Here is a 25648-nt window from a genome sequence, read left to right as displayed (position 1 = left end):
CTTTCTTCCTCTTCCGAAACTGAAACTCTACCCATTAAACAACTGTCCACTGCCCCCGCCCCCAGCCCCTGGCAATCACCATTCTACGCTCTGTAAGAACTTAACTATTCTAGGGGCGCCTGGGTGGCACAGCGGTTAAGCGTCTGCCTTCGGCTCAGGGCGTGATCCCGGCGTTATGGGATCAAGCCCCACGTCAGGCTCCTCTGCTAAGAGCCTGCTTCTTCCTCTCCCTCTCCCCCTGCTTGTGTTCCCTCTCTCACTGGCTGTCTCTGTCTCTGTCGAATAAATAATAAAATCTTTAAAAAAAATAAAAAATAAAAAAAAGAACTTAACTATTCTAGGTACCCCATATTATGAAATTATAGTATTGCTCTTTAAAGACTTATTTCGCTCAGCATAATGTATTCAAAGTTCATCCGTGTTGCAGTATGTGTCAGAATTTCCTTCCTTTTTGAGACTAAATAATATTTCATTGTATGAATATGCCACATTTTGTATATTCATTCAGCCACCAAAAGATATTTGGGGGTAGTACATGGCTGACTTAGTCAGTGGAGCATGCAACTCTTAATCTTGGGGTTGTAAGTTTGAGCTCCACACTGGGTGTAGAGATTACTTAAAAATAAAACCTTTAGGGGTGCCCAGGTAGCTCAGTTGGTTAAGCATTCAACTCTTCATTTCGGCTCAGGTCATGATCTCAGGGTCCTGGGATCAAGCCCCACATCGGGCTCTGCACTGAGCATGGAGCCTGCATAAGATTCTCTCTCTCTCTACCTCCCCCTCTACCCCTCCCTCAACTTACATATGCATGCTCTCTCTTAAAAATAATTAATTAATTAAATCTTCTAAAAAAAAAAAGATATTTGGGTTGCTTCCACCTTTTGACTACTGTGAATAATACTGCTACGAACATGGATGTACAAATTTCTCTTCAAGACCCTACTTTCAATTCTTTTGTGTATATATACCCATAAGTGGAATTACTGGGTTATATGGAAATTCTATTTTTAATTTGAGGAATCACTATACTATTTCCCATAGCAACTATACCATTTTACATTTCAACCAGTAGTGCACAAGGTTACGGTTTCTCTACATCCTCACCAACACTTGTTATTTTTTTCTTCTTTAATAGCCACCCTAATGGGTGTGAAGTGGTATCTCATTTGTGATTTTTAAATCTAATTCATCAATACTGGCTGTACTAACATCCAGAGCTTGACGTCATCAGTAGCTATAACAAGTAAGCCTTCTATTTTTTCATTTGAGTTCTTGACAAATATTAAACATTACACTTAAAACTAAACTCTACAGAAACCCACATTATTAGCTGGGCATTCCCAAACGACCACTGAATAATCCCCAGTTTTTTCAGACTATCAGTGGAAAGTACAGAAATTATTATATAACTAAAAGCATCAAGTTTTAAATTAAGATATAAATATGAAAATGATCAGCATTTCTAAATATCAACAAGAAGAAATAAATGAAAAGAACAAGTAGGGGGCGCCTGGGTGGCGCAGTCATTAAGCGTCTGCCTTGGGCTCAGGGCGTGATCCCAGAGTTCTGGGGTGGAGCCCCACATCAGGCTCCTCCACTAGGAGCCTGCTTCTTCCTCTCCCACTCCCCCCACTTGTGTTCCCTCTCTCGCTGGCTGTCTCTGTCAAATAAATAAATAAAATCTTAAAAAATAAATAAATAAATAAAAAATAAAGTAGGCAAGCCTGGATGTATTTTTAAAANAAATAAAGTAGGCAAGCCTGGATGTATTTTTAAAAAAAAGAAAAAGAAGAGAAAAGAACAAGTAAAACAGGGGCGCCTGGGTGGCACAGTCCTTAGGCGTCTGCCTTCGGCTCAGGCTGTGGTCCCGGCATTCCAGGATCGAGTCCCACATCAGGCTCCTCTGCTAGGAGCCTGCTTCTTCCTCTCCCACTCCCCCTGCTTGTGTTCCCTCTCTCGCTGGCTGTCTCTCTCTGTCAAATAAATAAATAAAATCAAAAAAAAAAAAAAAAAAGAACAAAAGAACAAGTAAAACAAAAATCTTTCAAGACAAATTTGTTTTTTAACATAAAGAGAAGCTCAGGGCACTAAGAGATTATCTCATCATAAAATGGGTTAAGAAAGCAAAGTATTAAATTTGTAGCCAATATTCTACAATCAAAAAAAAGAACCCAAAAAACAAAAGCAATACGACCACCAATTAAAAAAGGCACCTCTATGCAAGTTACCTTAGAGAATATTTTCATTCAATTGGAAATAAGCATATAGCTATACTAGATCAAAGTAAACCTTTGATTCTGTTTACAGGAAAACCCTGCATTCAGAGTTCTCTTCTGAGCACACCTATCAATTGTTTCCAGGATATATATTAAAATAAGGTAGATACAAGTGCAGTTCATTTTCAAAAGTGAACCTATAACCAAACTCTGTAAAGGGAACAGGAAATGAAAAATACAGTTAAGATTGCTTTATCAGGTACAACGTACCAATGTACCTTTAATCTGATGTCCTCAAAACTAACAGAGCTGGACAATTATCCTATGTGAAAAGAGTAATGATATGTTCTACACGGTTAGTATACTAAGTTCACTAACAGAATGATGTGTCTTTAATCAAATCACCAAACATACATTACAGATTATAAGTGCCTTCCAGCATACTACGATCAGCACCAGATACAAAAAGATTTAAAAAGCACTATGTAAAAAATCACTGAAAATGCTAAAAAACAAAGCAAATACCACCACCTACCCTACACAAGCAGTCCCCTACACCAAATCCCCATCATTCTTGTCTTTACCTGGATCCAAACATTTCTTCTAGCCTTCTTTCTCTCCCTCATCTCATTTAAACCTCAAGATCTGACCTGTCCATGTCAACACAGTACTTCACATCCTGTCCTTAAAATATTATCTATCTCTTCCTATGATCTACCATCTCTTTCTGATTATCTATCTCCCACCACACAAATTCCCAATACCCTTTGCTAAATTCTAGTTCCTCTCCTTCTAGTACAATAGATTCAAAATTAACACTTCTCTTATGTAACACAAAAGGTATTTTTAAAGATTCTTAGCAGCAAATGAATCCAAAATTCTAAATCTGAATTCTCTCAATCTTTTTCCTGACACACTTCAGGTATGATGAACTTCTAAGAAGTGAAACACTTTAGGAGGGGCAGTATTCAAAAGCAAAACTTTCTCACAGAAGTAAAAGCACTTTAGGGAAGGTGGTCTTTACCAAAGCATTTTTATGTGCAAATTAGTAAGTCATTTCAAGAAAGGAGCTTTGTGCATCACTCTAATAATGACTTTCAACACTGCAAAATGCCTTTTTGAAAATAACAGGGTCAACCTAATTCACCCAGCTAGTGGACCAAAGAAAAATTAACACCGTTCTTTTTTTTTTTAGATTTTATTATTTACTTATTTGAGAGAGCACGCATGTGCACTCAGGGGAGGGACAGAGGGACTGGGAAAAAGAGAATCTTAAGCAGGCTCCATCCCCAGTACGAGGCTGACACAGGGCTCAGTCTCAGGACCCTGAGCTAGTCATGAGTCAAAGGGAAGAGTCCACATCACTTAACCGAGTCACCCAGACACCCTGAAATTACGCTGTTCTTAAACTACTTTTGCATTCCTCAAAGTCTAAAACAGAGCTAAATGAGTAAAAGCCTCAAGCTATGCTAGAGCCCTACATCACTTCAAACTTTTTTTTGTAAAGATTTTATTTTTTAAAGTAATCTCTACACCCAATGCGGGGCTCAAACTCACAAGCCCAAGATAAAAAGTCACATGCTCCACTGACTGAGCCAGCCAAGTGCCCTTCAAGTTTATTTTTAATAAGATATTACAAACATCAGTTTTATCAGAACTTTAAGTTTTATACAAATGTGTCTTGATTTCACAAAGTCTGACAAAGAGATCAAAGGAGATAGAATGGTAGCAATATTGTCTATAATCTAGTTTCATGTAAATAATAGTTAATTCCAGCTTGGTTTATCCATAAAGACTTTGCTTTCATGAATATACCTAAGAAAAAGATATACCTTGGAAATATGTTTCAACTGAAAATTTGTCAACATTTTGTGGGGTGGATAAAGGGACATTTTTCTTAGGAGCTTTATAACTCAAAGATAAGGTACTAAATACAGAGAAGAATATTAAAAACAAATATTACACTATTTTAATGACACAGTGACTGATTAAAGCCGTGAGTTGAACAATTTGTTATTGCAATGGTATTTCTTAAAGATTTGTTTATCTGAGAGAGAGAGAGAACAGGCACCAGGAGGAGCAGAGGGAGGCAGGGAAACTTCAAGCAGGCTCCCCATTGAGTACAGAGCCCAACATGGGACTTAATCCCAGGACCCTGAAATCACGACCTGAGCCAAAATCAAGAGTTGGACACCCAAACAACCGAGCCACCTAGGCAGCCCAGCAATGGTATTTTTACTTTATTTTGGATTATTTCATAAACATAATATTTTTATTACTATTAATTTGTTGTATGTACTCAAAAAAATACGTTAACAGCCCCTGAAATACTTAGGATACCACAAATGGAAATCATTAGCCAAAGCTGTATTATTTGAGTTGAAGTTTAAATTTCTGCTAATTAACCTAATTTAAACGTACTTTTCAAATGATAAATGAGTTAGTAATTTATGAAAATTATATTGAACTTTTTATTTTTTTAAAAAAATTTTATTTATTTATTTGACACAGAGAGAGAGAGAGGGCGCACGAGCAGGGGGAGCAGCAGAGGGAGAGGGAGAAGCAGGCTCTCCGCTGAGCAGGGAGCCCAATACAGGGCTCAATCCAAGGACTCTGGGATCATGACCTGAGCCAAAGGCAGACACTTAACAAACTAAGCCACCCAGGCACCCCTTGAACTCACTTTTTAAATGTCTTATAGCTATATTGACTATAAATATTATCAAATAATGTTTTAATATTATTTTAATTCTACCTTTACCATACTTATATCTGACAACAGGCAGTTGGCCTATTCTCAGTGTTACAAGTTTGAAGTTTAAAGATTCAATCACTTGAAGCAAAAGAAAATTTAGCTTCCTTCATTAGTACCCAAACTCTAATTTGTGACAATAAAATATACTGAACCTATCATTGTTTTTTAGGACAACATCAAAATGAATCATACTTTGTGGAAGAAATGAAAAAACAGCTAATTTAATCCAACGGAAAACTCTTCTATAAATTCTTTTCTTTTTTTTTAAGATTTTATTCATTTGTCAGAGAAAGAGAGAGAGAACACAAGCAGTCTCCTGCAGGCACAGCATGCAGAGGGAGTAGCAGGCTCCCCAGTGAGCAAGGAGCCCAATGCAGGACTCGATCCCAGGACTCTGGGATCGTGACCCAAGCCAAAGGCAGACAATTAACCGACTGAGCCACCCAGGTGTCGCTCTATAAATTATTTTCATTTGTAAATTCAAATTTGGGGTATTATTTTTTTTTAAATAATCAAGTTAATTTACCTGAAATGTAATCACTCCTGCCTTTTTTCTTTAACGTGTACTAACTACAAAGGTAAAGCACTTTATAAACTCCTTTTATATCTTGTATGGACTGAACAGGTAACCATGTGCTTCATTTTGGAACAGCTACCCACCTCACCCTATCCCATCCAAAAAGAGAGAAAGATCTTCACTGCTTTATTTTTTTTTAAATCTCCAGTTAGTGATTTCCCAAATTTTTATCATATAATGACCACCTATGAACTTATGTGACGTTTACGGTGCTGTATTTGTCCCTCATTAAATGGTTTCACATCCACATGCTCTAATTATTCTCCAACTAAAGTGCTAGAATTTCCTTTAAGAGGATAAATATAAAAGGGAAGGAAATCTTCACCAATTATAGATATTTCTACCTTTCCATTACAAAGAACATTAGAAGAAGGGAAAAAAAACCCTGCACCTATAAACGTCTCATAACACAAAACATACCCTGGTCAGCCTAAATAGAGGTTTATATTTTTATGCCTTTCAGTTTAAAATTAATGTTACGTTTTTAACAAATCATAAACCTCTGAAAGAAGAAAGGTTTTCTTTACACAAGATAGAAAAAGCATAAAAAGAAGATTGGAAAATCTGACTTTATTAAAAACTACAATTTGTATGCACTCATCAAATGATTCCAAAAACAAAAATAAGCCATAGAAACAAAGATGATACTGGAAACACACAGAATAAAAGATCTGAAGAAATCATACTGTATTTAGCAAAATTCAGTAGAAAAATGGGTAAAAGATATAAACAAGCAATTCACAGAAAAGGAAATGGCATGCCAAAAGACTTACTCTCAGCCTCACGAGTAATAAGGAAAACACTGATTAAAACTACAGTCAGATGCCATTTTATACCCATCAGACTGACAAAAAGTAGGGCAATACCCAATCTTAAAGACTTGTAGGTCAACAAAGACTCTTACTGCCTAAGAAGTACAATCACTTTTGAGCACAAAGCTGAAAATGGACCTAGACCATAATCTAGCAATTGTTCCAGGTATACATCCTGCCTATGGAAACTCACATACATTAAGTACGAAAAGAAAAAAACAAAAACAAAAACACAGAGGTAAAATAATGTTCACTGCTGGGGCGCCTGGGTGGCACAGCGGTTAAGCGTCTGCCTTCGGCTCAGGGCATGATCCCGGAGTTATGGGATCGAGCCCCACATCAGGCTCTTTTGCTATGAGCCTGCTTCTTCCTCTCCCACTTCCCCTGCCTGTGTTCCCTCTTTCACTGGCTGTCTCTATCTCTGTCGAATAAATAAATAAAATCTTAAAAAAAAAAAAAATAATGTTCACTGCTGCTCTGTACATAGTAGCAAAATTCTGAAAAAAAAAAAAAAACCCGATTGTCAAAAAAAGAATAAAGTATGGCTTTTTCATACAACGCACACAATACAAGTGTGTCCTATACCACAATCATCATTTTTGTACCACAAAAAAAGAAAAAAAAACACCAATTTTAAGGGTAAAACACCACTGATTTTAAGATGTATCACAATTTCAAAGATGTTAAAATGTGGGGTAAATTGTGTATGTTAGAATTAACAACAAGCAGCAAAATGAATTAACGGAAATTATATGTATGACCAGGGATAAATCTCAAAACAACAACGCAGAACAAAAACAAGCTGCAGAAGTGCATTATCTCATATTTAAGAGCTAATAGCAGACAAACCTATACTGTACTTATATATATTAAGTATGTGGTCAAAGTATAAAAACACACGTGGAAATGATAAACCTGCCAGGAAGAAAGGGAAAGGAAGGACTTCAGCTACACAACCTGTTTGATTTTGCACCCAGGGTGACCACTGCACAGGAAATGATTCTATTACTCTCTATACTTTCACAGCCTACCTTCACATTAACTTTTATTTATTTTTTTTTAAAGATTTTATTTATTTATTCGACAAAGATAGAGACAGCCAGCGAGAGAGGGAACACAAGCAGGGGGAGTGGGAGAGGAAGAAGCAGGCTCACAGCAGAGGAGCCTGACGTGGGGCTCGATCCCGTAACGCCGGGATCGCGCCCTGAGCCAAAGGCAGAGGCTTAACCGCTGTACCACCCAGGCGCCCCCACATTAACTTTTAAATGAAGAGGAAAAATATATACCAGAGAAGAAAATTAATTGATTATATTTTTTAAAGTAAAAACAAAACAAAACAAAAAACACTATAGATATATTTTATTAGCATATTCAATAGCTATATACTACATCAGGTTTTTTTTTTTCAACTTTTCTTTCAAATCAAAGTAAAGCCACTTACAAGCAGGATGACGCAGCAATGAAGAAAACATATTTTTTTCCATCAACAAGCTGTTTCTAGCAAAAGGCAAACACATGTATCCACATACCTACATCACTGATAAGGGTAGTAACATAAGATGTGTGAGACAAGCAGGTAGCAGGGAGAATGGAAATGATCAAAATATGCTCCAGAAGGAGCACAAAAAGATTCAGTAAGTTAACCTATGAGCTAATTTTTGAAAGATCATGGGAAGAAGTCTCCCACGTAGAAAAGAATATTCCATGCAATACCAACCAATAGCACATACAAAGGCACAGACTAATGAAAATATGACATATTAACTTTCTTTGACTAGAAAAAGGTCCACAAATTATGGTTGGCCAAATCTGACTCAGCCTATTTTTTTACGGTCCACAAGCTAAGAACGGTTTTTACATTTCTAAAAGGTTGTTTTTGTTTTTGTTTTTTTAAAGTATGCAACAGAGACCATATGTGCTTGCAAAACTAAACTACTTGCCATCTAGCCCTTAAATAAAGTTTGCTAACCTCCATGCTAGAATATAACTTGCCAGGGGAGTGGGCCACTGGAGAAAAAGATGATCCTTGAGAAGAAAGACAACTGTAAATCGAAAGAGCACAGATCATGAAGAACCTTGTCTTCCATGCTAAGGAGCTATAAGATGATGGGGGCCTCTGAAGGATTTTAAACAGAAAATCAACATAATCATATCTGTATTATAGAAAGATTACTCAGGCAAAGTTCTAAGGGATAAACTGGACAGAAACAATAATGGAAACAGCTGAAAGACTAGTGTAATAGTCCAGGTAACAGCTGATCAGAGCCTCAGAAAAGGCAGTACCCAAGGAATGAAACTGGGTACCAATTACCAATAGGTAGCTAGGAGGAAGAACCAGAGAGCTCAGAGAAGCGGGAAGAAGGAAATGACACAAGACGTTTCTGGCTTGAAAAACTGATAGCCAAATGATAATAGAAAACATTTTTTTTAAAAAACAGGAAAATTGAGAGGAAAAACTGGATTTTAGACATGATGAGTTTGAGATGCCCTGTAACGCAGCCCAAGTTCCCCTACGTATAGATTCTTTTAGAAAGGCCTGTATTGCAGGCAGTTTACTTGGGAAGTTACCATCCCAGAGGGCAGGAGTGAAGGACATGGGGAAATATCAGGAAAGAGGGAAAAACAATTCATAAAATCCACCATTTGGCAACAATCACCATCACTGATTCAAACAAGAATTATCTCAAGATGCAAAACCTAGTGGGAGAAAGCTTTAAAAGTAACAGAATATTACTGTTGGGAGACAATTCACCGTAAGTTTCTCGTGTTCCTCCCTTTCTTGCAAGAAAGGGCACTGACTGCCTTTGTTCCCGAGTATCTCTTCAAAGGGTATTTGTATATCCCTGAACATCCCTTCCAGGGCAAAGGACAGGTTGTTTAATGTCCACGATAATATAGATAATGACTCCCTCTTGGTCCAGTGTCAGGCAGGCTCACTGCCCCTTATGAAGATTCAAGTTTCCTAAACCTAGGGTCCTCTCTAGCAACTCAACTGTTTTTGTTCAGAAGTCACCTGGCTGGCCCTGTTCACATCATCCTGTGGAATTTGTAATTCAGTTGGGGAATCAGGGCAAATACTGACACAATGACTACTGCTATTGCTATGAGTAAGAAAGTCCTTTATCTCTGACCTAATAGTCTCCTATCTTCTGCCAGCTTCTATGGCTAATTTGTTAGCTTGCAAGACCCTTCACAGCTCTCAAACAATTTCACAGCTTCGGGGCACCTGGGTGGCTCAGTCGGTTAAGTGCCTGCCTTCAGCTAAGGTCATGATCTTCAGGTCCTGGGATCAATTCCTGCATCAGGCTTCCTGCTCAGCAGGGAGCCTGCTTCTCTCTCTCTCTCTGCCCCCCTTTCCCCCTCCCTCTTGCTCATTCTCTCTCTCTCTCAAATAAATAAATTAAAACAATTACATACTTTCAAAATACATCCTCATAAGACTCATACTAATCAACAGAAAGTAATCAGCAGGTGCCACCTTAAGAGATCAAGGTTAGCGAAAATAACTAGTAATGGGACATATGAACATCATGTGCCTCCTGATATGAATGTACTAAGAGGAATACATTTTACTATGAAATTTCTAAGTACGAGAAAATAAATCCAAACTGAGGGCCATTCTACAAAATAACTGGCAGTATTCTTCAAAACGTCAATGTCAGAAAACAACACAAAGACTGAGAAACTTTTCAGATTACAGATAACTAAAGAGACATAAAAACTGAATAGTCTTTGCTTTTAGGAAAAATACTAGGGGTAAAAATATAGATATATTAGGGGTAAAGGGACATTATGCCTGCAACTCAAAAAAAGTTCAGGAAAAAAAATACAGATATGTAGAGAAAAGGTAAACACCAATGGAATAAAATATTAACACCTGAAGAATCAAAGTGAAAGACACCTAAGAATTCTTTGTACTACCGTAACTTTTCCAGAGGTCTGAATTTGTCAAGCGATAAATTAAACAGAAGAAAAAGAATATGAGTGACAGGCATAAAACGATGTGTTTGGTTTTGGGGGGCTTTTGTTTTTTGTTTTGTTTTGTTTTTTGGGGGTTTTTTGCACAAGGCAACTCTTCAAGAGTTACTCATTTGGGAATGAACTGTTGAGTATTTTAGGCATGACCCAGATCACCTAAAATATAGAATGGTCAGACACACAATGAGTCCCTGGGATCATCTGTCAACTTTAATAAAAAAGTATTCATAAGCGGCAAGAAGAAATCTTCTCATTTAAAAGTATTACTTAATTCACAGTAGTTTTTGAGCTTTTGGTCATTATGTAATTTCTTCAATGGAGACTAAAAGTAGAATTTCACCATGTGGTCCAATAAATTTGACAAAAAGGCCTTTTCATTCTTGAAAAGACAGAGAACCCTAGTACTAGTCTATACAAGGCTCTACAATAGGAATTAGAAAATAGAACCACATATCTAGCAATATTCAGACAATAAAACGTAGTTTCTAGTCACACTGCTTCATTTCTCAATTACCTTGTTTAAAGAGCATATTTATAGAAGACAGAACAATATGTCTTCTCAGAAAAAATAAACACCCCAGAAATTTAACCCTCTTCAATGGCCATTTAAATATCAGTATTTTAAATACCTGTATCATTAACAGATTATTTTACCAGTATTCTGTCCAGGAAATTACTTAACACTAAAACATTTCACATTTTCACATAAATGAACTGCCACATATTATAAAGCTTCATAAAATAAACCTGCTCTCTGAGGTGCCTACAAAACATTTATTTGAAAACACTAAAGGCTTGGTTATTTTCCAGCAGTATTGTGAACAAAGCATCTAGAGAATGCGTTGACTATAACACAAACCAGCATGTTAAATAACAAGCTTCATCTGACTTAGCAAAACATTCCAACTTTTGGAACACAAAATGAACTGCTGGACATTTCACAGCTGCTAGAAATCACCCTGCAATACCAATTTACTTTAGAAAGGCTAGAAAAGAGTTAATTAAAATAGTACTTAAGGACTACGCTTACTAAAGCATATAATTCTCCAGATTTTTTAAAGCTATCTAAAATCAAAACCCTAGGCGTGCCTGGCTGGCTTAGTCAGTGAAGCATACAACTCTTGATCTCGGGGTCGTGAGTTCAATACCTACACTGGGCACAGAGCTGACTTTACCAAAAAATAAATAAATAAAAAATAACAAATAAAATATAAATTAAATTTAAAAAAAATAAAAACCCAAAATTGAAATACTGACAGGAAAATTGACTAAAGATAAAAAGATCACCTGAAGCACTCTCTTCCTTAAAGAAAACTTTAAGACTAACAATGCAAATCTAGTTTCTAAAACTTAAGTACAAAGAAAACTTTTATTGGTCATCCAGTATCTGTCAATATCTGTATGATGGCTTGCTAGAAAATGCAAACAGTCCTGTAACTCTGGGTTATGAACAACTCCCTTAAGAGAAAGCCAAATGAATTACTTTCTATTTTATAGGAAATCTGTCCCAGAAGAACCACCACAAAAAATTTTTTTTAAAGATTTTTTTATTTATTTGACAGAGATAGAGACAGCCAGCTAGAGAGGGAACACAAGCAGGGGGAGTGGGAGAGGAAGAAGCAGGCTCCCAGCAGAAGAGCCTGATGTGGGGCTCGATCCCAGAACGCCAGGATCACGCCCTGAGCTGAAGGCAGACGCTTAACCGCTGTGCCACCCAGGCGCCCCTACCACAAAATTTTTATTTTGTATTTAAAAAAAAATCTATGTAACTAACTTTTAGGCAAAGATGAGTATGTGATATTAAAAACTAAAAAAAATAGGGGCACCTGGGTGGCACAGCGGTTAAGCGTCTGCCTTCGGCTCAGGGCGTGATCCCGGCGTTATGGGATAGAGCCCCACGTCAGGCTCTTCTGCTATGAGCCTGCTTCTTCCTCTCCAACTCCCCCTGCTTGTGTTCCCTCTCTCGCTGGCTGTCTCTATCTCTGTCGAATAAATAAATAAAATCTTTAAAAAAAAAAAAAAAACTAAAAAAATAAAAGTCCTGACCAGAATACCTCCTAACGCAATCTACCTCTGAAACAACTCAAATCAACAGAGGAAGCTGAATCCTAGATTAATAATTTGATCTAATGTCCACTGATGACAAAGCATTGTAAAGGAAAAAATTCTGCTGTTCTTTTAAGAAATAATGACTCAAAGTTCTAAATGAACATTCACAGAATCAAAGGTCCTGTTTTATAAAACTTTTCAAAATTACAGGTTATCCTAAATAAATGACTTTAATATTCTCATTTTGTACTTCCAATAGTACAACATTCTACATTCATAACTGAAAGAGAATCATCACTCCAGAGCAACATATATCACAAGAACTAAAAGTCTAAAAACCAGTGAAGTGAGAACAGTAGCTGCTCCCCACCCCACACACCAATACAAATAACAGTTTTGCATTTGGAAAAGCTGGAAAGACAAATATTGACAGCAGTATAAGCTTGATTATAGTACTTTTAATTTTGAACAATATTTATGAACAACATTTTAGGGCTTGAAAAAATAAACTGAAACAAAAAAATCAGTGACTATTCTTTCCAAATTCTGTTAAGATCCTACATGCCCCTTAGGTGACCTACACTGCTAATTCAAACTTGCTGGGTTTTTTCCTACAATTACATTCTTTCCCTACTCATATTTTAGTTGCCAAATATGCTACTTTATAAAAATGTCCTTTTTTAGAAATTTAGTGAAGTACATTCAAAAACCTTTCTAATGTAGAAACACTATTTTTTAAGTTTCAAATTTTAACTGTCTTATATATCTTATGAACTGGGGTCTCTCACAATGGCTTCAGGAAATCCTGTGCTTCAGGAAATTCTCTATGGTATCTAATTAGAAACAATAGAAGGAACAGAAATGAAAATATGTTAAGAAAAATAAAGATCTCTTTCTTATCCTCATGACAAATGTGAGGAAGGGAAAAGACAGAGATTTACAACAAGCCTCCCTATGAAAGCCAAAAAGAAACTAAAGAACAATGTAAATTCATAAAGACCTAAGGAAGAAAAGAAAACAAGCACCTTCTGAAAAGAGTACTTTCAAAGAAAGGACGCTGAATTCTTAGAAACCTATTAGAACTGCTTATGTTTTGTTCCCACTACCTCTAATCATTAACTTTTTAAAATGACACACATTGTTGGAGCGCCTAGCTGGCTCACTTGGTAGAGCATGCAACTCTTGAGCTCAGGGTTGTGAGTTTGAGCCCCACATTCGGTAGAGAGATTACTTTAAAAAATTAATTCAAAAAAATAAAAATTAAAAATTAATAAAAAAATAAAATGACACATTGTTGGGTTGCTTATAATAAGCTGTGCACTAAACTGTAGATTTATATGGGCTTAGCAAGGGTCACATAAATATTTCTTTCTTCTACTAGTAGCCCCACAGAAATACTGAAAAAAAAAAAATTCACATTAGTGAAAGAAGTCACACTGCCATGCATGATACTATAAAGTTATATGTATCAGAATTACAACTGTAAGAAAATCATTCAGATCTATCAGCGGAAGGGATTTTTTAAATGCCATCAACATATTAAAAAGATTAAAAGATGGGGCGCCTGGGTGGCACAGCGGTTAAGCGTCTGCCTTCGGCTCAGGGCGTGATCCCGGCGTTCTGGGATCGAGCCCCACATCAGGCTCTTCAGCTATGAGCCTGCTTCTTCCTCTCCCACTTACCCCTGCTTGTGTTCCCTCTCTCTCTGGCTGTCTCTATCTCTGTCGAATAAATAAATAAAAATCTTTAAAAAAAAAAAGATTAAAAGATGATTACAAAAATTTAATTCCATTTGAAAATGTGTAAGTGATAGGTAACACATTTAAAGTTCAAAAATGAAGGCCAGCTATTGATCCCAGGGGATAAAATAAAGTATGTTAAATCATTGACTGAAAATGGTCACACAACAGTTAACAGTTTACTGATGAGAAATTTATTCTCAGATAATAACTAAAAATCTCATACTGGCCAAAATAACTTCATGTCATTTTTCTGCCATTTGCATAAGAAGCTAGATAGAATCTCAGATACAAAGTAATGATTACATATCAATTATACATGATGAATATGCCAAAATAATTATTTTATAGCAATGTTAAAACTTAAGGGGCACCTGGGTGGTTCAATCAAATAAGCCTCTGCCTTTGGCTCAGGTCATGATCCTGGGACCGAGCCCCATGTCAGGCTCCAACCCCACATCCAGAGGCCCACAGCTGGCTCCCTGCTCAGCGGGGAGTCTGCTTCTTCCCCTCCCCTTGCTCCTTCTCTCTCTCAAATAAATAAAATCTTCACAAAAAAAAACAAAAAAAAAACAAAAAAAAAACACCTTAAAATGTTATTTGTTCATAGTAACCTTGCAAGTTGAAAGGACAAAAATGATCACTAAGCCATTACCATTACCTGGAATCAGACTACTAGAATATGGGTACAGTAGACTAATATGTGAAATTTAACTATTTTGCCATAAAAACATGAAAACATACACATTGTTCACTCCAGGAAGAGGTGGAATTTCAGTATGAAAATTATTTTTAAATTATTCAATTATTATAAATTACAAAATATTCAGGAAAAAGAACCTATTTCCTCCGAGTCATTCTAACATGTTTTATTTTATGTTTACAATCATAGTACACGTATAACCTGATATGCGAACTTGTTCTCTCTAGGATATCTTAGATATGTTCTATTTAGGATCTTTTGAGAGCAGCATAATATTCTACCACGTGTGCATACTATAATTTGTTGAACTGCTTTTTTTTTCCAATTTTTTCACTACATTAATATAAAGTTGTGATGAACATTTTCATATAAATAGCTTTTATACATTTTTAATTTTCTTAGTATGGATTTCCAAAAAGGAAACTTGATAAATACTACCAAATTTGCTTTGCAAAGTGCAAATTTTGCTGGGTTTTTTTAATGCATCGACCAGAAATAAATATTTTGAGATTTGAAGTTTCAAACATAGGGGTGTCTGGCTGGCTCAGTCAGTAGAGTATGTGACTCTTGATCTCGGGGTTGTGAGTTCAAGCCCCACGTTGGGTGTAGAGATTACTTAAAATCTTTAAAAACAAAATAAGTAAAATAAAGTTTCAAACATAAACTGAAATAGAAATGAGTGAAGATACCAAAGAGGAAACACAGAAAAAGAAACAATGTGGAAATAAGATAATTCAATCTGAGCTACCTGTGAGGGAAAAATATGGAGCTCAATAGTTCAAAAGATGAGCTGAAAGCTAAGAATAGGGTACACTATAAATGCAATCATCCAGAGGAATAAATAAACTGTGGATAAAAGAAACTACTGGGAGCTTAGTGGGAGTAATCACTGGAGTGGCATGGACAGAACTATACTGCCAAGGGCTAAGAAGTGAATACAATTCAAATAGAAGCTCAAGTACACATTTAAGAAGTCTGGAAGAGGGGCGCCTGGGTGGCTCAGTCATTAAGCATCTGCCTTCGGCTCAGACATGATCCTGGCGTTATGAGATCGAGCCCCACATCAGGCTCCTCTGCTTCTTCCTCTCCCACTCCCCCTGCTTGTGTTCCCTCTCTCGCTGGCTGTCTCTCTGTCAAATAAATAAATAAATAAAATCTTTAAAAAAAAATAAAAAGTTTGGAAGAAATAAAAAGGAAGACAGGTCCAAAGATTGGAGGAGGCACAATTAAAAGATGGCTGCTTAAGATCTCAGGTATCTGATCATTTTTAAAGGCTGAAGAAAAACGGCCCAAAAAGGTATTGGACAGGCTCAAGATTCTGAAAAACACGTTTCAGGATGAAATCCAGAGTAGAGAATAGGAAATAATCTTGGAGGGAAGGAGATGTTTCAGTCCTTGACAGAGTAGCGAAAACACAAAGCATGTACTGGTATAAGTTACATTCAGAGGCAGAGGGTTGGAAATCTGGAGGAAGTTCATACCTACTGACTTCTACACGGGAAACAGACTCATCTGCTAGAATAAAAGAAGTGAGGGATATAGTAGGGGTTTGAGAAGTAAAGTGTGTATATGACACATTCTCAAGTGCTTGGGCAGGTATCTGTGAAGCTGCTTAGTAAAGGCACTATACTTTGACTAAAGGATATAGGTAGGGCATAGCATGCCTATATTTGATTACTTTTAAGATAATCATGTATTTGATTCCCCAATGTCTATTAGACATTTTATATCCGTGAAAACCTTTAAGACATGGTCTCTGACCCGAACAGTTTATATACTATTTTATATTTTGAAATGTAAAAATTTCCCAAAATGTAATATTAGATTACCTACTAACAGGTTATAAATTGATGTATTTCATTTTCTTCCAATCAGATTAACAAGAAACAATTTCAATATACCTTCAGATGTGAGATACTTTAGAGAGATTTTAGAAGTTACAGAGTAGCCACTAGAAATACTTTCAGAAATGCCACACAAGGATGACTTAGGGCAACTCACAAGGCAAACATCCCAATTGTTTTCTACTCAAAAGTACTGGCAAAACCAATTACATTATAATCCCTAACACCCTAAGTAAGTTTCCACACAGAATTCAATTTTAAATACACACGTATAATAAATATCAAAATGTAACCAAATTGTCAAATTTCATTAAGAATGTATCATAAGCAATTATAATGGGGCAATATAATACCTGCCCTTTGCATGACTTGGCGTCAAGGAGCCCAAATTAAATGTACTTCTGATTTACATAAATTAAGTACACAAGTAATATCCCTTCTGTATACTGGTTTCAGCTAGCAATTTCAATCTTCTTAAAAGTACCTTAAAATGGATTCTATCTATACCCTGTTTTCACCTTTTATTTTCTTCCTACCAGTTGGCACAGGAATGAGGTTTGGAGAGCAATGCATTCCAAATTTAGAAGGTAATAATATAGTTAGAAAAGGCAAACCTATTAGAATTTTCTCAAGCAATGTAAGAATTGTGCATGTCCAAAAGGAAAAACCATGAGAATAAGAGAACTAGATTAACCATACTTAAGAAACAGGAACTTCCACTTGATTTAAATTAACATATAACAAGTCTCCATAAAAATGACACTATGAAACTGGTTAGACTTGATGGAAAGCCTATAACAGAAATTAAATTCCTAGGGGCGCCTGGGTGGCACAGCGGTTAAGCGTCTGCCTTCAGCTCAGGGCGTGATCCCGGAGTTATGGGATCGAGCCCCATCAAGCTCCTCCACTATGAGCCTGCTTCTTCCTCTCCCACTCCCCCTGCTTCTGTTCCCTCTCTCACTGGCTGTCTCTATCTCTGTCGAATAAATAAATAAAAATCTTTAAAAAAAAATTAAATTCATAGAATTGTTTTCATATTTTTTTAAAGATTAATTTATTTTACAGAGAGCATAAGTACAAGCAGAGGTAGGGACAGGAAGAGGGAAAGAAATCCTCAAGGAGACTCACTACTGAGCACAGAGCCCAAAACGGGGCTCTATCCCAGGACCCTGAGATCATGACTTGAGCTAAAACCAAGAGTTGGCCAATTAATCGACTGAGCCACCCAAGCGCCCCCAATTTTTTCCATATTTTTAAATGACTTTTTTGGCTTTAAACATTACAAGGAGTAACAAGTATTAATATACAACTTTCAGAAGCCGAACCATTCCTGATATTTTGAACATTATTTATTTCAATAAACAGTTTTTTAAAAACTTGAACATGCTATATATAAATCACTATTTTTCTCAGGCAGTGTTTTCCAGCTCACATACGCATGCACACGTATAAAAGAAAATTTACAGTACTTGGTCAATTTCAGCTACTACTTGCTCAAAGCAAGAACCATGTTTTACTCTATTCATAGCAGAGTACTTTGCACTTAGTGGACACCCAAATATATACCAGGTAAAAGAGTTTCCACACACATATTTTATCATTGTTTTACCTGACATAATAAAATTTCATTTAATTGTGGTGAGAGTCTGTGATCCAGCTACAAAAAATATTTAAAGAAGAGTAACCAGATTAAAATCCTAATATTTTTGAAGCCAATACTATTCTTATCTAACTTTAAACACAAAACTACCATTAATATGCTGCAGAGATACTTGTACTGTCTCCACTGAAACCGATTACAAGTTGGCCCAAAACATGTTTTGAGAATGTAGTAAAGCGTAACATCGTAGCTATAGGCTATATAGCTCATAACCTGCAATTTTCACCGTGATTTTGTCACTTAACCCTACTTAATCTCAATATAAGTTGTCATAAATTACATATTTAAAATCCTCTGAAGTATTAATTTAAATTTTACTTTAGAAGAAATATCTCTAGAAAGGCAGGTTCAATTTTCAATATGTTATCACTCTATCTAACTTATTAACTATTTAAGACTATACATTACATATCTAAAGTCGTATAGTTTACCAAACCTACAAGACTCTCATTGTATTATTAAACAGGTAACACACAGTCAAAATATACACAAATGATTTCTTTAGGTGTTTAAATAACCACTTTATAGGGTATGAAATATTTTCTAAGCAAGTTATTTTCTGCAAATGTTTCAAAGTTTACTATTTCATTGTTTAAAAAACTGTAAGATATTTTAACTTATGAATAATATGCAACAAAAGCAGGGGGAAGCTGAAGAATTTGAAGTTAACAAACATATTTTGTAAGTCACATGCTTTTTTTTTTTTATTTCTAAAATGGAATACAGATCTTCCTCAACTTAAATGGGGTTACATCCCAATAAACCCATCATAAGTTAAAAATACCAAATAGAAAATGCATTTAATATACCTAACCTGCCGAACATCATAGTTTAGCCTTGTCCACCTTAAACCCACTCAAAACACACTAGCCTAGTTGGGCAAAGTCATCTAACACAAAGCCTATTTTATAATAAAGTGGTAAATAACTCATGTAATGTATTCAATAGTGTACTGAAAGTGAAAAAAGGAATGGCTGTGTGGGTGGGTACAGAATGGTTTTAAGTAGATCATTCCTGACCCTCATGATCTGGTGGCTGACTGGGAACTGTAGCTTGCTGCTTCCACCCAGCACCAAAGCAAGAGTATCAGACCCCACACTGCTAACCTGGGAAAAGATCAAAATTCAAAATTCCGGGGCGCCTGGGTGGCACAGCGGTTGGGCGTCTGCCTTCGGCTCAGGGCGTGATCCCGGCGTTATGGGGTCGAGCCCCACGTCGGGCTCCTCCTCTATGAGCCTGCTTCTTCCTCTCCCACTCCCCCTGCTTGTGTTCCCTCTCTCGCTGGCTGTCTCTATCTCTGTCAAATAAATAAAATCTTAAAAAAAAAAAAAAAAAATTAAAAAAATTCAAAATTCCAAATACTGAATGTGTATCACTTTCACACCATGGTAAAGTCAAGAAATTCTTAAGTCAAACCATGGTAAATAGGGGATCATCTGTAATTGGCTAGTCAAATGCAGCCAAGTTTTATAGTTTCTATCAAATTTTATAAAGGCAATGTTCTTGGTAAGCCATATGTAATCAAATGTAATTTATAATACATGGCTCCAAAATTCTAAAGGGGGGAGGGAATGACTCATTCTGTTCATCTAATTATTACAATATCAAATCTAAACAATTTTTTTTTTCCGATTAGAAAAGATGCTCCAGCATTAACAATATGCAAAATAAAACAATTTCTCTGACAACCTCTGGCAATCCTTTATTTTCAATGAGACCAAGAATCCGTCTTTCACAATTTGGATCCTAGCCTAAAAGATAAAGTACAGCTCAAAAGAACAATGTATTTGATTATGCTTTTCTAAATCTCCACTTCTTTTAGGTGTAATCTTTTCATTAAAGAAAAAAAAAGGCAAAACAGCAAAGAAAGCGCAACGTGAAAAGCCTACCTGGAAATCTAATTTTTAAAAGGAGATGTTAATCTCAGAAAGTAAAAATGGACTGAGTGACAGATAACGGGAAATTGGGTTTTAATTCGGTTGAAAAAAAATAATTCAGTTTGAAAAACCTACATTCATATATTATGCACCTTAGTTTTAAGTATCTCTAAAAACTAAAAAAAAAAAAAGTTATTCTATAAATCAAGCTCATTTTAATAGCAATAATATGTTCTATGCTCTTCACACTTCTGATTTCAAATTAGGCATTTAATGGAAGATTTTTGTAATTGTACAGAAAGTTTATCTTCCCTAAATTTACATTAAGGAAAAGTAGTTTAGATTGAAGAAACAAAAGGCACAAAAAAAAAGGTGGTAGTGGTTTTAAAAACTGGTCAGGGATGATACACAGATATTAACTTCACAACTCTGACCTTTTAACAGGTGTTACAGTGTATTCTTAATCTTTCCCCCAAGCTACCACATATTTCACTGATTTTATAACTAAGTGAACTCTGGTCTCTAGCAACTTGAACATTTAAGTCAAAACAGATTTCTAAGTTTCCCAAATTTAATTAGATCAACCTCTTCCCCCAACTTAGGGCCCAGCTTCCTCTACCCTACCTGTCCATTAGCTTCCCTCCTGCTCAGTCTTACCCAGCAAGGAAAAATTCTCACTTTCTTAGAAAATTAAAGAAATTGTTTGGGTCAAAGTTACAAAATACATTTAAGGTAAAACATATTGTCCTGGCTTGCTTCAGTTCAAAGAGTTCCTTCCAAGTTATGACTTGGCCATAACTACTAAATACAAAAGATAAATCAGTTTAATGACTTAACTGTCCCCAAATCACAAATGCCATCCCTAAAAATACAGTTATTTCCAATACTCAACCAGTTGTTTTTTTTTTAATTTCCACACAAGTCCTAAGAATGGAGGCTCTAGGTCCCCAGCATAACAGTGTGCATCTCAGAATTCAGACATTAAGTAGCTTTTGTGTAGTAGCATCTGGCCCAAGTATCAACTGAGAGCAGAATGCTCTGCCAAATAGGTCAAGGTCTAATTTAACGAACATTTAGGTAAAATGAATAACATACATCTTCCAAATATCTATTCTAGTATGGTCCTAACAGTGATTAAGATAAGGTCCAAAGGAACAGCTATGAGAAAACTACAGAAGCAACACACAAATATTAAGTTGTTTCTCCCCAAATCACTCTTAATCCAACCAAAAGAAGTGGACTGTATTTTGTTAGGTCAGCCACATAAGTGCTTTGGCTACCCAGAAAACTTACACTGATTCAAAACTTCAATTCCTGTGATGCCTGGGTGGCTCAGTTGTTTAAGTGTTGGCTCAGGTCATGATCCCTCAGAGTCCCGTATCAGGCTCCTTGCTTAGCGGGGAGCCTGTTCTCCCTCTGCCTCTGCCTCTCCTCTCAGCTTGTTCTCTCTAATACATAAAATCGAGGGGCGCCCGGGTGGCGCAGTCGTTAAGCATATGCCTTCAGCTCAGGGCGTTATCCCAGCGTTCTGGGATGGAGCCCCGCATCAGGCTCCTCTGCTGGGAGCCTGCTTCTTCCTCTCCCACTCCCCCTGCTTGTGTTCCCTCTCTCGCTGGCTGTCTCTGTCAAATAAATAAAAAAAAAATCTTAAAAAAAAAATCTAAAAAAACAAAAGCAACACAACAACAACAAACTTCGACTCCAAATATATATCCCTATTCAACTTATGTTAAGTGAGTGTTTAAAGATACAAGTTATTTTTTAAGCAGCTGGATCCAGAACCAGTAAAGACATTCAAAACAATTCCTTTAGACTTACATTTGTATCATACAGAAAGGGTTACCATAACAAAGCTTTCAGAAAGTTGGAGGGCAGGAAGGTAGGGACACCTTTAAAGAAGTAATAAAATAGACTGGTAGAGTCCTCCATTTTAACAAAATTCTAGTAGTTTGTCTCAGAAGTAAAACTTGCAAGATAAACATACCACACTGGAAGTCTCAACTTCAGACATTAGAAAATTAGGACAGCTGCAAACCCAGAAATTTTACATGAACTTTTTTTTTTTAGCAGCAACAATATAATCATATAGCAAGTTATTCTGTGTCCTCTAATAGTTAAGAGGCAAGAATTACTGAATTATTTTAAATACAGAGAACTTCAAAGTTCCTTAGATCTAAATATTGCCATGACATCTTTATCTCAAAACTCAAACATAAATGGAATGCAATGGAAACTACATTACTTAGGCCTTTAATTAACTACCAACAACACAATTCTAATCTACCATATCACCACCTTTGGTGAACTACTGCAGAAAGAACATAGAAAACTAAGTCACCAGAATACGTCATTGTAACACTCCAATGGAAAATAACATGCAACCAAGTATTCCATTCAATGGATGTGAAACAGGTTTAGGAAAGAGTATTTCAGCATTCTGAAATCCATTTTCTCTCTCCCACCTATAAATGCCTTCAGTGTTCATGTATCAAATATTTAAAACAAAAGCTCAATCAGAAAGTTCATGACGGCTGTTGCTATTTTAAGTTGCAAGAAAAAAAAAGCTTTCAATATCTTACAATAAACAAGTATTTATGTGCCCTGCCATACTAGCTACAGCAGCCTACCTCTGTAATTTGCACCTTATTTTATGATACTCCATGACAGAACATCCAAAAAATTAAAATAGTATGATCTGAAGCTTCTTTTCAAGCATGTTTACAAGAAGAATTATCTCATAAAAACCATCCACTTTTATGTGACTCTAAAACAGCATGCCCAGAAGCCAATGACTGGTTTATAAGCAAGATAATGAGTAGTTCAATGGAAAAGGTATTATGACAATAAACGAAGACTGGCTCACCATGTTATGATCTGCTTGCCTAATATGTGTTTAGCTACTGTAGTCAGCAATGTCCAAATATAAATTTGAAACATTTAATGACTGGTTCTGTTCTAGATTTCAAGCTCATCTTACCTTTTTAAAACATAGTTTTAATCTAAGGCTCTCCACAAAAAAAATTCTTTTTTAGAAAATATATTCCCTTGAGTAGGGAAAAATTTCAGGAACAAATTGTTATTCAATTTTACAGTAAGTACAAAAAAACTCCACAGTGAAATGTGCAAAATCTCAACTATTTCAACACATTTCTATCTTAACACAAATTAAAATCAAGTAAGTTTCAAAAGTAAAAGAAAAATAAGCCTCAAACAGGTTGAGCATTATATTTTATAAATAAAGAGTTGTCTACACTTTATGAATGGACCCATAAATATACCAAGAAAACCTTAATTTAAAAGTACTTTATCTGGTTGGTTACATTTCAATTACTGTTAAGTGGCATGGAGGCATAAGGCAGCCAATAAAACTATAAAAACTTTTTTTAAAAAAAGGTCGGTTTTATTTTGTTGACTAAGTTTACTAAGTTTAATACTAAGTTTAATCATGACCTATCAAACCTTATCATAGCTCACTGTATAAAATTAGCACTGCACTTGCAAACATAAGCAGAATCTAGACTTATCAAACATATGGTGAGGCTTGCCCAGCTTCTGAAAAATTAAATGAGAAAGCAGGATTAAAATGTTTTAACTGGGTAACAAACAAAGCCCACCGATCCTGCTCAAAAGTTTTCAACAAAAATTTGATCTAAAAGGGCACCTCTTAAAAATTTTAAGGCACCAAGAAATTAAAACTTTGAAATAAACTGAAATGGTGTGAATTTAAGCGATTCCACGCCAGAAGCTACAGCTAACAAGCAAATACCTAAAAGGGGGAGGGGGGCGGGGGGAATCCAGCTGATCTCCAAACTACTACAAGGTACACATAAACTAAGCGCAAGCACAGGCTGGTTTACCAGCTAACTTTCCCGGCCCAGGCCCAGGGAGACATCAAAGTTGACAATAGAATCAACCGTGAGCTTTCCCTGTAAACCGGACGATAACCTGAAAAACTTCACTGTTGCTAATAGAAGCGCCATATAATTAGAAGCAGCGACCTGACAGGTGGAAAAATAAATTCTAACAGGGCAGCAAGAGGTTGTGAAAACACAGTTTCAAGGACTGAACGTGTTATGACTACTCTGTAACAGGTCCAAGGTAATTTACGCACACACCCTTTAGCGCAATTCCTCAAACCTAGATAAGATTGGGAAACAGGCTTCGCAGAGAGCCACATACCATTTTAAAACAGCCGTCTCCCTCCCGACAGGAAAACAGACATTCCCATCTGAAGTCTTTCCGAGGGTTCTCCACGAAGGCAAGCGGGCGGCCGCCACCGTAACGAGAGAAGCCGGCAACAGCCCCGTCGCGCGGCCGCCACGCCTTCCTCCGGCCGCGGCAGGGGACGCGGAGCGGCGGGTCACATTTCTCCTCCCCAACAATCACACGCACTCACGTCTCCAGAGTTGACACCCTCTAAACCGGCCGCTCGGCGACGCTGGTGACTGGGCCACAAAGCCAGGGACGCAGCCATGGGCTGGGGCGCTCAAGTTGCGTGCCTGCGTGCGTGTGTTTGTGTTTGTTCCCCTTAATGAAAGACAAGAGGTCTCCGTAGTTACGGCCTAGGGTTGCGGTGGGGAAAGAGGCCCCCTGTGGGACTAAACAAAACTTCGGTTGCTGGGAAGAGCCGTTGCGCAACCCTGGCAGGGGAAGGCCGGGGCCGCCCAGCCCGGCCCCAGCGCGGCTTCCCGGAGGCTGCGCCACCGCTCGCACCAACCAGGCGCGGCCCCCGCGTCCCGCGGCCTTCGGCCCCGAGCGGCCCCCGGACCCGCCACCCCGCGGGAAGCTGCGCGGAAACGCGGAGCACCGGAGCGCAGGGGATCGGCAAGGGATGTAGGACGCGCGACGGGTGTGGGCCGCTCCGGAGGGGTTGGGCCCGGCCGGGGTCCGGCTGAGGGGCCCGGAGGCCCCGCGAATGAAGCTAGTGCCCCCACCCTGGGGTGGGGGCGCCCCTCGCCCTCCTCCCTTACCTTCCTAGAGGCCTGAGCTCTCCCCTCTTCGGGCGGCCGCAGCCCTGAGCATGTCCGGAGTGGGGTGCGGGGCCGTGCCGGGGACAGGGAGCCAGGCGCTTCAGCAGGCGGCACCACCCAGCCCGGGCTCAGCCCCTCTCCGCGGCCGCTGCCATCTTGTCCGGGCGGCTGAGAGGAAACGGCGAAACACCCTCCCCCGACTGCTGCTGCTGCTGCTCTTGCTGCTCTGGCTGCTGAGCGCCGGGCCCGTCTCCCTCATCTTCCTTCCCGGGGATTTGGGGTGGGGGCAGCAGGGCTGGGGCGACGGGTGGCGAGAGGCCGGCCGGCCGGCCTCCGACTACTGGGGCCTACGGGCGGCGCAGGGTGCTGGGCCCGCGGCGGCTGGGGCCCATTCCTGACGCCCCTGCCGCGAGAGGAGAAGAAAGAGACAGCCAAGAGAAGCGGCGACGCCGGGGCCCGCGGCTCGAT

At 37.8% G+C, this 25648-nt stretch overlaps 1 protein-coding gene across 6 annotated transcripts in view; it reads right to left on the bottom strand.

Annotated features, from left to right (window-relative positions):
* The window catches only part of HIPK3 (homeodomain interacting protein kinase 3), a 90935-nt gene extending 65623 nt beyond the window's left edge, over positions 1–25312 (bottom strand). For 4 of the 6 annotated variants that reach the window (XM_011222755.2, XM_011222758.2, XM_002917484.3 and 1 more), the window contains exon 1: positions 25181–25312. The gene's annotated coding sequence lies outside the window, so the exon portion shown is untranslated. The other 2 variants (XM_034645990.1, XM_011222756.3) reach the window with 2 other exon arrangements.
* Positions 25313–25648: the final 336 nt, after the last annotated feature.

This window comes from Ailuropoda melanoleuca, chromosome 16 (genome assembly GCF_002007445.2).
Source record: "Ailuropoda melanoleuca isolate Jingjing chromosome 16, ASM200744v2, whole genome shotgun sequence".
Taxonomy (NCBI): Eukaryota; Metazoa; Chordata; class Mammalia; order Carnivora; family Ursidae; genus Ailuropoda; species Ailuropoda melanoleuca.
This window is presented reverse-complemented; position numbering and strand designations above follow the sequence as displayed.